General features: G+C 38.1%; 1 long non-coding RNA gene across 2 annotated transcripts; it reads left to right on the top strand.

Moving 5' to 3' along the window:
* The first annotated feature begins 3,135 nt into the window (after positions 1–3,135).
* LOC139085063 (uncharacterized) lies at positions 3,136–9,355 on the top strand. Of its 2 annotated transcripts, XR_011543068.1 has the most exons (4): positions 3,226–3,595; positions 5,746–5,972; positions 7,745–8,017; positions 8,496–9,355. It is a non-coding gene; the product is annotated as an uncharacterized lncRNA (long non-coding RNA). The 2 variants fall into 2 exon arrangements; XR_011543067.1 differs by lacking the exon at positions 5,746–5,972 and having other exon boundaries at positions 3,136–3,595.
* Positions 9,356–11,647: the final 2,292 nt, after the last annotated feature.

Raw genomic sequence — 11,647 nt, 5'->3', positions numbered from 1 at the left:
TATCTCTCCTCTCTCTCTCACATACACAGAGCCATTTTTACATGCAAGTTCATGATTTCATTATATCTACTAGCTTAATTGGTCCTTTTTATTACGATATACCATCTCGTATCATCTGCCCTAATGGTTTATCCTCAAAATCTCTTTTGTCTGGTATTAATATCTCTATACTATCTTTTGGTTTGCCTGGCATGTCTTTTTCCATTTCTTTATTTTCAACATTTCTGTCTCTCTGCTTTACATTTGTCTTACATAAAGCATCATATTGCTGGATTTAAAAAAAAATCTCTTTCAAGTAGTAACCATTACGGATAGATTTGGACATATTTCTAAGGCGTTATATTGTGTTCTCTTTATCATCTCTAAGGACATGCCATTTGATCTGAGACCTTAAAGATGAAAAGTATCAGGCTCAGCATAGGCCCTTTGCAGGCAGAGAGAACAAATACCAAGACAGGCAGGAAATAACTTGACATAGAATTGTTTGAGGACCTGAGAGGGGGCACTGTGGCTGCAGAGTGGTGAGCGTCCTCTGGGTGGAGTAGGGCAGGAACCAGGTTGGGGAGGGTCTTGTAGCCATGCTGAGGGTTATGGGAGTCCTGTGTCCCCACAAAGGGAGCCCCCCTTGGAGGGGAATTCTCTGGGCTTCTTTCCGTTCCAAGGGGAGCAGTGAGTTCACTGCATGGTGAGACTGGGAGAAGCAGCAGAGCATGCCCCTTCTGAGCCCTCTCTTCGTTGGGGTAATCCACCTGCCTGCAGAAGGCTGTGTCATGTCTGTGCTCTGCCATGTGATGAGCTCTGCCTGCTCCTGTCGTGAAGCCCATGGCTGTCTAGCAGCACCACTGTCCAATCCAGGGCTGCAGTGTTAGCAGCCCCACTTGGCCCACTCTCAGATCTGCATTCTCCAAACAGTATTATCAGAAGTAAAGACTGTGCTTTGCTCACTCTACACCTATCTCCTGTGTCTAATAGGACAGAAAGTCATTATTTAGTCAGTCCATGAAAAACCAACATTAATGACTTAGTATTTTTTTTTTCAAACTTTAATGGGAAGGTTTTGAAGGATTTTAAGTTGGGGTTTGGGAGTGAAATGATCTATGTTCTGTAATGATCATTTTGGTTACTGAGAGCAGAATAAAATGAAGAGGTCAAAAATGGAAGTTCATTAGTAGTCCAGCCAAGAAGAAAAGTGGGTTAACTTGAGGCTCGTCTAGATTGGATGTGGGGATGTATGACAGGGGGAGTGTATGGTATCCCTTGGTTTTTGGGTTCAGTAATTGAGTGGAAGGTGCTGCCAGGTACTAAGGTGGGAAAATCTTGGAGAATAATATGTTTTGGGGCTTACATGTAAGAACTGTGTTTGGGATTGTTGAGTTTGAAATGTCCATTAAATATTCAAGTATAGATATCAGATATGCAATTGAATTTGATGCTGAAGCTTAGGGTTACATCAGGACCAGAGGCATAAATTTGAAAGTCATCAACAAAAGGTGGTATTTAGTGCCTTTGGATTCTGAATAAAACATAACAGGTGTTTGATAACTATAATTATGTGGTGGGTGACTGTGATGCCATAACAATACGAGGTAGGGGGGAAAACAAGTGGGAGTGCAGTTATCACAATTACCAGCGGTAGAAACAGTTGCTTTATGAACTTACACACTTTGCTCACAGTTGACATCATCGGGAAGGTATCACAGCATAAAGCTGGAAAAGCAATGTCAGGAATGCTGTGTTTAATCACGAGGATGAACCATAATTCCTGGTTTTAAAATTACTTATTTTGCTTATAATCTATTGCTAGTATATAATTTTATGAATGTTATTCATTTCATAAAACAAAATTTCAGAACATATAAAAATGCATATATCAATGCTTAAACCAGAAAAAAGATTCATTTTTATTCTGCTTAACTACAAAGAATAGTTCAAAACGTTGGGGGGAAAAAACATAAAATTTAAGGGAGCCAAAGCATATATAAAATTCTATGTAAAGTATGTAATTTTTTTATTATTAAAGAAAAATTTGGATTCACTTATGATAATTAATGAAGGAAAATGTCCCAAAGTCTTTGCCATTATGAAATTGGATTTTTCTTTAACTATAAAAAATTAGCAGCTTGATAATAACATAAAAGGATGAAGCATTTGTTTTTAAATGATACAAAGTCGACTAAAACCATCACAACCACTGCCAGGAAAATATCTACAAACAGATTGTCCTCCTATTATTAGATTGGTGTTAATAATTACTCAGGCGCCAAATGGCAATTTGGAGAATTGCTGAAAGAAGACTTTCAGACCAATTCTTCCATTTGAGACATTCTGGGACTAAGAAATGTGTGGAATTGAATTAAAAGACTGGTAAAGCAACTTGTTTTCTCTTCTCTGTTACAAATAAGTTTAATCTAACGTTCTGGTTGAATCTTGGAGCTGGAGGGGACGGGAGAAAAGGAAGTGACATTTACAAAGGCCAGGGGCTCCAGGGTCCTAGTCAGTCAATAGGGATTCAAGGGGAGTTAAGAGACAGTTCCTGTCCTCAGGGAGCTGGTAGCCTACTTTATCTGGCAGCAGTTCCCCAGAGAGATAGAGTCATTTTTATTGGATGAGAACATAGGGGCTGAGGGAAAGGAATTGAAAGTATGAAGGGAAGTTGCCATGGTCTCCCCCAATGTGTGAGGGTGGGATTCCCCCCCAACCTGGCTGGAGGGAGTACAGGATCAGATGCAGCAGAAACTGAAGTTTTGAGATATGTTTTAACAGGTGGAAGAACATCAACAAGGCATTTGCTATTCATTGATTCATTCATTTAACAAATACAGTATACTGCCAATGTAGCCATACTAGGCATATGGAGGGAAACAGAAATATAATAGTCAGAGGATGATACTGACCCTGATATCAGTTTCCCCACATTAAACCCAGCATATATGGGGTTAAAACCAAAACACTCATTCCCTGCTTACTCTCTGGCTTCCTGGCTCCAGAATCCACTATCCTCCATGGAGACAGACACCATCAAGGACAAGCACCTGGACTATCTCCTCCCGCAAAGAGATACAGGCTGGTGGGAAAGCTGCTGACCAGCAAGGTCACAGGCTCCCTCCTCTCTGCAAGTGTCTCAAGGCCAAAGACAGGCTGGTGGGAAAGCTCCAACCAGCAAGGCCATATGCTCCCCCTCCCCTACCTAAAACCCCAAATAAAAACCCTTCCTTTTAGGTTTTTGGGGAGTTTGGGATTTGAGCATTAGCTACCCTCTCTCCTTGCTCAGCGCTGTGCAAAAATAAAATTCCTACTTTCTTCCACCACACCCAGAGTCATAGATTGGCTTGCTGTGCAACGAGTGAGCGAACTCACTTCAGTTTTGGTAACAATTTGGTGACCCAGATGGGACAATGTCCCAGGTGGACGTCTCGCCTGGGGCACACCGGCCTCTGGCTAAAGGCCTCTCTTGGAAGCTGTCCTGCAGCTGCCTGAGCCCCTTGTCTCAGGGACAGCCCCAAGCGACTGGCTGCTAACCAGACGATGTTGGCCCACGATGCTTTTGCTTTGGTGGTGGAAGAAACTAGGTTTAGGACTCAGGAAGACGTCTCTTGTAAGTAGCTGGTAGTTTTTGTTTTTGTCTTTGTGTTAACCTTTTCCAACAGAACCTGCCGGAAATAATGGGTACCTTGGCAGCCCTCTGGGCTCCATTTGTTTTGAAGTCGCCCAACGCCCCGGCCAAATTTTGGTAAGTCCCCCAGGTGTGCACAGCCGAGGTCCCTTGTCCTTGCTCATCTGGGAAGATCTGCATGGCGCATCTTCATTGTTGGGCGCCCACCGAGTGCAGGACACGGACTAAGCTGGGACTGGAAGCACTTTGGTTTTTGGTTTTGGTCTTTGTTTTGGCTTCTGTTTGTGGCCAAGGGTTTTTGGGAATGCTTGCTTGTTTGGTATTTGTTGTTGTCTGTTTGTCTGTCCTTTTAAAAGTGTTAACATGGGAGGTGCTGCATTTAGTCCACCTAAGAGCCCCTTGGGAAAAACTTTGGCTGATGGTCGACCTATAGCTATAAGCCAATGTCTAAAGAGGGATGATTTTCTTTTGTAACACCACGTGGCCACAATATTCTTTAGACTCTGGAGAGAAAAAAAAATGGCCAAATGATGGATCCTTAAGTTGGGAAACTTTTTAGAGAGCTCTTATGATAAACAACTGTTTTATTGGTACCTATGAAAAGAACAAATTAAGAGGAAACTATAATGACTAGTCTTAAGAACTTAATCAGGGGCTGGCCCCGTGGCCGAGTGGTTAAGTTCGCGCGCTCCGCTGCAGGCGGCCCAGTGTTTCGTTAGTTTGAATCCTGGGCGCGGACATGGCACTGCTCATCAGACCACGCTGAGGCAGCGTCCCACATGCCACAACTAGAAGAACCCACAACGAAGAATACACAACTATGCACCGGGGGGCTTTGGGGAGAAAAAGGAAAAAATAAAATCTTTAAAAAAAAAAAAAAAAAAGAACTTAATCAAACTTGGGGTCTCAGCTTCTCGTAGACTTACAGATGCTAATGAAAATGTTAAGTTAACAAAGAGAAATCAGAAAGGGAAGAGTCACAGGACTGGTCCCAATGGGATAAACAGAACAGATATTAAATGAAGTTAAAACAAAGGTTTTAATAAAACGCTGCCCAAGGTTGGATGGGCTAAAGGGACCCCCCCTATTGGCTCCCCAACATTAAAGGACATCAGACACATCTGTTCTATTTACCCCAGTTTGAAAAATTTAAAAGGTCAGGAGGCAAAAATCAGAGTGAGAAACCAGACCAACAATTATTTGGGGCAACATTTAGGCTACTAAGATTAATAAGACTATACAGATTAAAATGTTTAAGCTAATATTATATGAAGAGGTTATGTCAACTTTGCCTGGGTGTTTTCTTTGGGAATAAATGTTATGTCTAACTGGGAATGCTTTCACTGAACAATATTGTAATACCAAAACTTGTTAATAGAATGCTAATGTAAGTTACAATTAAAAGTATAAGTGTTAGTAAAACTAAGATAAAGTTTCGTAAAAATTGATATACTTAAACAGGCCAATTTCACTTCACGCAAACTGGTGCATGCAATTGGAAAAGCCAGCTGCAACAACGGGGAGCCTGTTTTAATCTTTTGAGGCTTCTAAATAAAATTACAAATATTTTACTGCCTCTTAAAGAGAAAATAATTAAATAATTAAACATGCCAGCAGCCGAACCCAAATCTGCTGCTTTTGTCTCCTCTCTTGCTGAGCTTCCCAGCAAACTGAACTTCACCTCAAATTCATTCCCCAAAAATTCCTGATCTAAAATTGAAGAAGTAAAAGTAAGTAAACTTTTGAGATAATTTGGAGTGTAATGACCATTCTGAAAACCTGTTTCAGAACAGGATTCAAAATCTTTCATAATGGAAAGCAGTCTTTAATGAATATGCAAAAACTTCTAAGAGACAAAGTTATTTAACATGATATAAAATGATCTTTGATGAATGAAAGCCTGTTTAAGTTTGCTGGTTTCATTTAAAGTGAACATGTCCTCAAAGTTATCAGCATTGGCTATAATGCAGACACACAGCCTGGGTTTACTGGTCAAATGAGCTCATGTCATTTCTGCTCCAAAATTTATCAGCAAAACTCATAACTCAGTATAATAGCTAATTTTGTTTAATGTCTCATGGAGTTTTTTTTTTTTAAGATTTTCTTATTCTTTTTCCTTTTTCTCCCCAAAGCCCCCCGGTACATAGTTGTATATTCTTCGTTGTGGGTCCTTCTAGTTGTGGCATGTGGGACGCTGCCTCAGCGTGGTCTGATGAGCAGTGCCATGTCCATGCCCAGGATTCGAACCAACGAAACACTGGGCCTCCTGCAGCGGAGCGCACGAACTTAACCACTCGGCCACGGGGCCAGCCCCTCATGGAGTTTTTGTAGACGATATAAATATAATTGTTAAGAACAGGTAAACTAAATATATATATATAATTATATGTATAATAATTATACTATGATATATGTACTTAAAACAACTGAGGATAATACTTAACTGCTGTAATGTCACATGAAGTTTTTAAGAGTAATTGTTAAAACTGGGTAAGAGTTTTAAGTACAATAATTATGTTTTATAGTCTGAATACTTAAAAAACAGCTTCCAAAATCTTTTTGGAAACTTAAATTTTATAGTTTTACTAAGCTAAATTAAATAATAACAGTTTATTGGGTATCTAGGTCATTTCCACATAAGATAAAATATTAAAGGTTAACTGCTAAGCATTTATTTGTCTGCCTTTGGTTTCTTATATCAAAGAGACTAAAAAGTGCTTAGGTTTATTGATAAACATGTTATATGTATGCTGAGAAATTTTCTGTGAGAAAACATATATTTCTAAAAGGTCTGTATACAAGGAAAGTAAAATATATGGTTTCAGTAAAAATATATAAAGAATGGAAATATTTTTGTTTCTTGAGTTGAGAAAGATAAATTTGTCTTAAAGTGCTGAGACAAATTCTGAATGTAAAAAAGTAACCAAAGGTTTGTAAAAGTAAAGCCCTAAAGGGATTTATGTATGGTCAAGTTGTCCAGGATTAAAGTAAATCCAATTAAGTAAATCGACTAGTATGTCAAATGTAAACTGGTACAAAATTAAAACTTGGTTTCCTCTTTCTTAAAAGGTTAATTTTCCTAAATTTTAAATCTGCTTTTGATAAAAAGATTATAAAAAGGCTATTTTTTCCTATTTTAACTCTGTTTCCCCTTGACTGTTTCTGTTGTCACTTTGAATAGATACCCGAACATGGTTTTACAGTGAACTTTGTTTCCTATCTGAACAAATGTTTTAAAGCCTTTAATATTTGTGACAAGCTTCTCCTCACACACAAATATTCAAGTCTTGAATAAAAGCTTTCTTTTGACCTGGAAGAGGAGGGAAGTTTTCTCTGCGGATTTTCAGGGGGTCCCTGGGACTTCTCGGAGAAGTTTGCTCTCTTCCTATAAGAAAAGAATGCTAAACTAATAAGGCTTATTTTGTATGTTAAATTACATGAGAAGCATTGTCAAATAAGTAATGATAAACTTTCTTAAATGATATTGTGTAAATGAGTGTTATTGATATAAGTATTTTCCAAATTATCTGATCTGTTCTGATTGTCAGCTATAATCCTGGTTATTGTCTCAAAATGTTATATATCACAGACATGGTCAAACGCCTTTGTCAACTACCATTTTTTAATCTTTTGTTATTTATAAACAGTGACTGTTTTACTTTGATGTTTTTGCAAATAAGTTTCATCTTCAGAGAAATTCATGGAAAGGACTCTGACATTCTAGAATACAGGTTTCTAATAAACATTCAGATTGTAAAACTAAACTGGGTGAAAATTACAGAACTCCAACAGAGAAACTGATGACCTCACAAACTGCTGACAGAAAATTAAGATCAAGAACCAATTACACAGGACAGAATAAACTGATAGGGATGATTATAACTTTTATGACTTTTTAATTGAGATATTATTATTTTTAATGTTTTGCTTTTTTTCAGAGTTAAGAAACCTTTTTCTCTATTCTCTTAAAGAACTATGACTTGCAGCAATTTATAAACAAAATTGAAACATTTGTCTTTTCCTCCCTATCTGAGTCCCCCAAAATGCAAAAACTTCTGATAAGTATTCTTATTCTTATGGCAATATAGTTGTTTGCATAAGTGCAATAGGAATCTCTTCTTCTTTTAACAGGACACAATTGGAAACACTGGTTATATTACCAAGGCTTTGACTGGAACATCATATTTGAAAAAACATATGGGCTTAAATATAACAAGACAGCTTTTGAAGAATGAAGGTTGACATTCTGGAATAAAGCCACTTGGAAATATTGGCCTGGTACTGTGCTTATGGGTTCTGTAACCTGGTAAGGTTGAGTAAAGAATGTCGCTCCTTTTGGCAGGTACAAGGAACCTCAATATTTCGGGGAACCTCATGAAGAGAGGGATTCACCCAAATCTGCAGGTACTGCAGGCAGAATGTGATAACAGGTCCTTTGCTTGGCTTTCCTTGAGAGGCCTTTAAAGATCAACCTGAGATTTCTTATAAGGTTCCAGCAAAGCAGATTAAAAAGAGCCTATATGATCAACTACTATTCTTGCTGTACTTATGTAAATAATTATTCCAAATTTATTAAAACTAGACATTGTGCAAACCAGTTAGTCTTAATTTTGCTATGTCTAGTGAAATTGAGGGTGATTTTAGGGAGCAAGATTATGTTTCAATAGAAACTATAATTCATGTTTATAGATATTAGATTTTAGTTTTTTCAATTGTCCTTTTGAAATTTTTGTTTTACTTCTGTTAACTAGACTGGATCTTAAATTCTTCATCTCCTGAACTACCTGGCCAAAAACCTCCAAGCTAACATTTTCAGGGTCTTTTTTTCCCCATTATTTTCATTTAGAGTCATTGAAAACTAAATCTGCCCTTTTTCCTAAAGCCTTACAAACTGAAGCTGGAAGACCCAATATAAACTTAAGAGAGATTCACGTCTACTGCTGTGTAAGCCACTCAAAAAGCCACCTGATTGCTGCATGACACCATCAGAGACATTTCAAACTGCAAAAGATGCTTTGACTCTGACTTCTAGGAATCTTGATTGGCTGCCCCCTGGGCTCAGAAACTTGTTTATAATTTGCTCCAATCATTAACCTTGTTTTTCTCTTTAAGTTTCTCTAGAAAATCTTCTTATTAAATACCTTGTTACTTACTTACATGATACAGGCCTACCTTCAGGAGCCCACCAGCATCACTGCCTTATTAAAAGACTGGTTCAATGAGATAAAACAACCTACACCCCATTTCAGCAGGAAGTAGCTAGATGGGTCGCCACCCCAAATCCCTAAAGATTGACGGATGGACATAAAATAGGGGGGAGTTGATACCGACCCTGATATCAGTTTCCCCACATTAAACCCAGCATATATGGGGTTAAAACCAAAACACTCATTCCCTGCTTACTCTCTGGCTTCCTGGCTCCAGAATCCACTATCCTCCATGGAGAGAGACACCATCAAGGACAAGCACCTGGACTATCTCCTCCCGCAAAGAGATACGGGCTGGTGGGAAAGCTGCTGACCAGCAGGGTCATGAGCTGCCTCCTCTCTGCAAGTGTCTCAAGGCCAAAGACAGGCTGGTGGGAAAGCTCCGACCAGCAAGGCCATATGCTCCCCCTCCCCTACCTAAAACCCCAAATAAGAACCCTTCCTTTCAGCTTTTCGGGGAGTTTGAGATTTGAGCATTAGCTGCCCTCTCTCCTTGCTCAGTGCTGTGCAAAAATAAAATTCCTACTTTCTTCCACCACACCCGGTGTCAGAGATTGGCTTGCTGTGCAGCGGTGAGTGAACTCACTTCAGGTTCGGTAACGAAGATACAGATGTGTCCTTTCTCTTAAGAGTTTGCCATTAAATACGAGATAATAATTATGAAGGTAAAATGCAGTGTGGAAGATACTGTGACAAGAAATACTACGGGGGTCTTCACTCCCTAACAACTTAGTCCAGTAACTTAGCCTAGCAAAATTCCTGGGCCTCTCCATCTCTTTTGATTAATATGAATGTTGATTATTAAGGGCTTATAGCCAGCCTCGACCAACTCAACAGGTCAATAAATGCATAATTCCTAGGTTATCTTGGGGTTATATATGGTTCTTGTTCTAGTTCACTCATCATAATTCTCCAATCATATCAGGGAACATGGGAAATCGCTGAACCTAAACTGGGTAACTGATTTTCTTATTTGCAGTTTTGTTTAAAAAGAGAAGATATGAAAATAAGTTTCAAACTATCTGTCTATTTCAATTATTCATGTCGTTTTTGGCTTCTCTTTTTGTTTCTGAAGAAAGCTATCTACCTTTCTAATAACTTGTCTTAATATTATTATGGAGTAGGTACATTAACAGTCCTGATGTCTTCTTTTTTTTTTTTAAAGATTTTAGTTTTTCCTTTTTCTCCCCAAAGCCCCCCGGTACATAGTTGTATATTCTTCGTTGTGGGTCCTTCTAGTTGTGGCATGTGGGATGCTGCCTCAGCGTGGTTTGATGAGCAGTGCCATGTCCGTGCCCAGGATTCGAACCAACGAAACACTGGGCCTCCTGCAGTGGAGCGTACAAATTTAACCACTCGGCCACGGGGCCAGCACCAGTTCTGATGTCTTTTAAAAAATGGAATCAACTTGAAACTTTTAAAAATTAACCTTGCAAAATATATAAATATGTTTATGGCAGTAAAATTTAAAAGTTCATGTTAAAAATATAGATAAATTTATTTCAATGGGAACTTCATTAACCAGAGGTAACCATTAGTAATATTTTGTTATATTATTATATTGTTTTTAAGCTTATAATTTTTTTCTTAAGAGTATGTCAGAAAAGTTTTTTCTAGATTAGTGCATATAATTCTAAGTTACCTTTTAATGGTTATAGCATTCTATCATATAAATATGCCATAAATGACTAAACTATCCTTTTATTTGGCAGTGAAGATACTTCTACATTTTCCTTATAAACAATGCTGCAATTAACATCTTTGCATACGTCTTTATTTTATTAGGTCTCATTTTAGAAATAAAATTGCTGGGTTCAAGATACTAACATTCTTAAGGTTTTTGACACATCTTGCCAAATTTTCTTCTAGAAATGTAGCAATTTATGTTTCTGATGCAGTGTAATAGAAAGTTTATTCCCTAAAACTCGTGTCAAGACTAGTTGTATTTCTTTTTTTATCTTTAGCAATTTGATAAGTACAAATCATTTTTAATTTAAAATATTTGAATACTAGTATGTTTTATTTTAAGGTATAATCTTCCGATTTTTCTTTTTCATTTTATGCAGATAAGCACAAAACAGGGGAAATTAAACACACACTTTGAACTGAGCAGGCATGGATTTAATTAATGACTTGAAGGAAAGCTTTTTTTGATTTCACACCAGATACGAGGTGAGAACTGCTATGGATTAGGCTCATCAAGGTTGAGTAGAGGCAGTGAAGGGACCCCTAGCCTTGGTCATTATCGACATTGGGCCAGTTTAACAAGGAATTTGTGAGAATAAGCGAATCTTTGGCAAATCTTAGTGTGAACTATCAGAATATGCCTGTGGAAGAGAATAAAAGTGAGTAGAGGCAGAAACACAGGGACAGCAAAACGATAGGAAATTATTATAGGAGGCAAATTATGATGCTATGGTAACAACTCTCAGAAGTTAAAAGAGAAAAATGAACTGGAGTCTATTGCATTGATCATTTCATAGTTCTAACCATGGTCTTCCAACCTTCTTCATAGATCACAACCACTGAGATCTGTGCAGGAAAGACTAACTGATAGCTTGTTATTCTTTGCTTATTTTAAAAATGCCATTATATAAGCATCTTTACATTGCCATTAATACAGGTTTCAGTTTACATAAAATGCAGCTTAGATAAGGTGGCTGTCCCTTCTAAGGTAGGAAAACCAAAAGATGACTAATGAGGATGAAGAACAATGTGTTTTCCTCAAAGCTCCAAAGGACATAGATACTGGAGTTAAGTGAACACCTACTGTATCCACACCAGGCAGTCTAGAGCCTGCACAGGGAGGAGCTTAGTCCAAGGTGAG

The sequence above is a fragment of the Equus przewalskii genome, chromosome 8, assembly GCF_037783145.1.
Source record: "Equus przewalskii isolate Varuska chromosome 8, EquPr2, whole genome shotgun sequence".
NCBI lineage: Eukaryota > Metazoa > Chordata > Mammalia > Perissodactyla > Equidae > Equus > Equus przewalskii.
Note: the sequence above shows the minus strand (reverse complement) of the source record. Positions and strands in the feature narration are given on the sequence as shown.